Source organism: Gopherus flavomarginatus, chromosome 11 (assembly GCF_025201925.1).
Source record: "Gopherus flavomarginatus isolate rGopFla2 chromosome 11, rGopFla2.mat.asm, whole genome shotgun sequence".
Classification (NCBI taxonomy): Eukaryota; Metazoa; Chordata; order Testudines; family Testudinidae; genus Gopherus; species Gopherus flavomarginatus.
The window spans coordinates 7091219-7095981 of NC_066627.1; the positions used below are offsets into that span (position 1 = coordinate 7091219).

A 4763-nucleotide genomic window follows, 5' to 3' on the forward strand; every position below is an offset into this window, starting at 1 on the left:
GAGTTGTTGTGTGACCTGATCAGGTTAGGCATTGAAAAATCTATCCGTGTCTTATATAGGAAGCCTGCATAAGTGCTGAGCAATGTTATTTAAAATTAGGCCAGAGGGAACCCCTACCCAACCCAAAACCTAAAATGCTGCACTGGGCAGCCAGATAACGAAAGGGGAAGCCTAAATGGACTTTTCTGTAGACCTGGTTGGAATTATTCAGGTATTAAAATCTTGGTGAAAATTGTTAAATTTCAACAAACCAAGGTGAGCATTTTATGAAATGTTTCTTACGTTAATTTGTTTTGTTTTGTTTTTTGCTTTGACATTTCAAATTTTGAAGATGCAAAATCAGGATACAACTTTGACTAAAGATTTCCATTTGATTTTTCAATTATCTTTACATCTGGTCAAAAGGTTCTGACTATCAAAAGTTTGACAAAAGTTTATGTATTTATTTGTTTATTTATTTATTTCATTTTAAAAAAAGTTTCTCTTCCCATTTTCCAAACAGACTTAGAACAGGTCAAAGTTTTTCAAATGTCAAAATTCCAATTAAAAAAAGTGAATGTCATTGGAAGAAATTAAACAAAATATTTATGAATTTCCCTCATTCCCCTTGTTTTAACTAACTCTATCATTCATTCTCTGATTTCTCCAGTTGTGTGAAAAGAGACTCTTTTCTATTGTTTTTCTAAAGGTTCCCTTCACCTCTTTGTTCATCAGCATGCATATTATGGGGTTCAACACTGGGGTCACAACTGTGTACATGAGGGAAATCATTTGATCACTCTCTGGGGTGGAGATAGACTTGGGCCTCAGGTAGGTGAAAAGGGCTGTTCCATATAACAAAGTCACCACCATGAAGTGGGAGGAGCAGGTGGAGAAGGCTTTAAGTCTTCCCTCTGCTGATGGCAGCTTGAGTATGGTGGAGATAATGCAGATATAGGACACGGTTATCAACAAAAAGGGCCCATGATGAACAAAACTAACACAGTTAAGACCATAATTTCTTTTTTGGATGTGTCAGTGCATGCCATCTTTACCACCGGTGGAATGTCACAGAAGAAATGGTGGATGCAGTTGGAGCCACAGAAGGGCAGGCTGAAGATCCACGTGGTCTGAACTATTTCCACCGAGATGCCGATGGTCCATGAAGCAGCCATGAGCTGTGCACACACCCGACCACTCATGATGGTTCTTTAGTGCAAGGGGTTGCATATGGCTGTGTAGCAGGAGTACTCCATGGCTGCAAGGAGGCAGCATTCTGTGAGGCCCAGGATGGTGAAGACATACATCTGTGCAGAGCAGTCCACAATGGTGATGGACTTTTGCTCCACGAGAAGGTGAGGGAGCAGCTGAAGGACCACACTGCTGGTGTAGCAGACTTCCAAGAAGGACAGGTTCAATAGGAAGAAATACACGGGGGGTATGAAGTGATGGGTTTAGCTTTATAAGGAGGATAATGAGCAGATTCCCCATCAGAATGACCAGGTAGGAGAGCAGAAACACCAGAAACAGAAGGATATGAAGGTAAGAAAGGTTTACATACCTTGTAAGGTATGAAAACCCCACCAGGATGAACACATCTGAAATGGTCTGGTTCTCATCAGGCTCTCTCTCAGAATATGTCATCTGCAGGGGTGACAAAGAGAAAGATATTGGAACTGAATCTGAAGAATACCATACATGTGCATATGAATCATACAATTCATACTGGTTTCCTATGTGTTGGGATGCTTCAGACAAAAACCTGCTGCAGTTCTGTATGTAACTGGGCCCAATAATCATTGTAAACTGGTGTAGCTGCATTGGTATGACTGTGACGCTGCTCCCCATATTTTTCATAGTAATAGTATGATATGATTATGTCATAATCCTAATGTATTTTATTTAAAATAGGTTATATGGGGTATCATTAGAAAGGTTATGATTTACTGAATATGATTAGCTTATTAGTATGCATGTATCATTGTAGTATCTAAAGTTAGCAACATTGACTATACATCTGTACTACAAAAGTGTTTGCACCTGGGGAATGCCCGCCAGACAGAATGCAATCAGTCTGGCTGGCTAGCTGGGAACAAGTCAAAGGACCATTAGGAAGAACAATAGGTCTTAGAAGATGCTAATCTCCCACCTTCTGAGAAGCTTTCCAGGGATCCTACAAACTGCCTCTCATTTATGGCTGCTTTGACGCTACAGGGTCATGTGTTCAAGTAATGTGGTACTGCTTTCCATGATAAAACAGCAGTATTTTTCCACTGAGGGGTATGGGAATCACATTGAAAGACAAAGGGTTCTGCCATATGTAAATCTTATTAAAGGCTGGGGGAGTGAGATAATCGGGGTTCATTCTTCACTGAATCCCCACCCAGGATGACTGCTGGAAACATCTAAGGAATAAAGATAAAGGGGGAGATAAGGACTGAGCCGAGGCTGAGAATGTGTCTGACCTGTGAAAGAAATACCTGCGGTTTTAAGCTGCAAGCAAGAGCAGCTTGCTTTCAAGACCCTCTGCAATCTGCCTAAATCAACATTTAGGGTGAGAAATTACTACTTGTAACCAGTTTCTTTAGTATATTAAGCTTATATTGCGTTTTTGTTTTATTTGCTGGCTAATCATAGAATCGTAGAAGATTAGTATTGGAAGAGACCTCAGGAGGCCATCTAGTCCAACTCCCTGCTCAAAGCAGGACTAACATCAACTAGATCATCCCAGCCAGGGCATTGTCAAGTTGAGCTTTAAAAACCTCTAAGGATGGAAATTCCACCACTTCCCTAGGTAAACCATTCCAGTGCTTCACCACCATCCTAGTGAAATAGTGTTTCCTAATATCCAACCTAGACCTCCCCCACTGCAACTTGAGATCATTGCTCCTTGTTCTGTCATTTGCCACCACTAAGAACAGCTTAGCTCCATCCTCTTTGGAACCCCCCTTCAAGTAGTTGGCTTTTCCTGATCACCTTTCTCTCCTCCTAGTGCTTCCAAATGGATTCCTTTTGGAGCTGCTCCATGATTTTTCCAGGGACTGAGGTGAGGCTGGCCAGTCTATAATTTTCCGGATTCTCCTTCTTCCCTGTTTTTAAAGATAAGCACTATATTTTCCAGTTGTCCGGGACCTCCCCCTGATCTCCACAAGTTTTCAAAGATAATGGCCAATTGCTCTGCAGTCACATCAGCCAATTCCCTCAGCACCCTCAGATGCATTAGATCCGGACTCATGGACTTGTACGTTTCTAGCTTTTTCTAAAATAGTGCTTTGGTCTGTTTGCTATCCCGCATAATCATTTAAAATCTTTTGTAGTTAATAAACTTGATTATGATGTCTCTAAAACCAGTTTGTGGAATTCATAACTGGGGGGCAAAAAGTTGTGCATATCTTCCTCTGCATCGAGGGAGGGGGTGAATTTCAGTGAGCTTATGCTGTACAGTTCTCTGTGTTTTCTTTCAATTTTGGGTTTACACTTGGGGGGGGTGTACTTGAGTGCTGGGCAATTCCCTAGCTGAAGTTTCCCATGTAGGTCAGATTTCAGTGTCTGTTTCATTCCACAGCTGGGTGGGGCCCAACCTGCGTGTGTGCTGGAGGAGGCTTGAGGGTCCGGCTCACCAGCACAGTGTAAGGGAGCCCAGGCTGGTGGAACAGGTGGGCTGAGTGTTACCCCAGTGCATCAGGTGGCACCCCTGGGGTGGGGGGGCAACCCATCACAATGTCCACTTTGACACCAGTGGAAATACAACTGATTTCCAACAGATGGGGGTCTGATAAATTTACTCTAAAGGAGCTGCATCAGTTTATACCAGCAATGGAGGCATACCAGTTTCCAGCATCAGGGGTTCTGTTCTTCCTCTTCAAAAACATTTATTTTCTGTCTACATGAAAATTCAAAAGGGGATCAATGCTTTTCTTTCTTTCTTTCTTTCTTTCTTTCTTTCTTTCTACAGCCACATTTATCAAATAAGATTTCTCAAATGAGGCCAAATTCTGGAGCTCATTCGGATCTTAAACACAGGAATTCTTACACGAATGCAAATATTCCAACTGCAGTTACAATTCGCATAATGAGGACTACTCACATGAGTAAACTGGTGCTGCTGAGCCCAATATCACTGAAGCCCTTTGAAGAATGAGAAGCATGATAAATGCTGAAAACTATGGGGGATTTTGGCCTTTTGTGTACTATTAAATGTTATTCTTCCCTAAATATTAGAGAACAATTTCAATAATTCCCTGCCTTTATCATCACAGCATCCGAAATGCATTTGTTTCTCTCAACATACAAAATAAGAGCTCGGGCCAGTTCCTTTGCTGGGGTAAATCTTAACAGATTCATGAGTATAAAAAAGTTCTATACTGCTTTAAACCAGTGGAGGATCTTTGTCTAACCACCTTGCTACAAAGAATTTTAGAAGAAAAAAGATCCTACAATGTACAAAGAGACAATTTCCACAGATGTATTACTTCTAGGTTGTTTGTTGACAAGAAACTTCCTAATAAAGGCATGACACTGAAATGACAGAGTTGAAATAAAAATGAGCAATAACAAATATTGTATTTTGCATACCCTTAGCACCTCTAATATGTTGCTCTCAAAGCAATGTGCCAAAGAATAGTGAGCTACTAAGGGGGAAACTGGGAATGATTGGGGTGAAGAGACTGGGTTTACACAGCGAGTCATCATTCCTGATACCTGAAACTCTATCATAACCACAGAACCATTCTCCTGGAAATTGAGCACACTCAAACACTCACACACATCCAATGAAATAGAGA

At 41.2% G+C, this 4763-nt stretch overlaps 1 pseudogene; it reads right to left on the minus strand.

Annotated features, from left to right (window-relative positions):
* Positions 1-612: 612 nt before the first annotated feature.
* Positions 613-1623, minus strand: LOC127031803 (olfactory receptor 10A4-like; annotated as a pseudogene).
* Positions 1624-4763: the final 3140 nt, after the last annotated feature.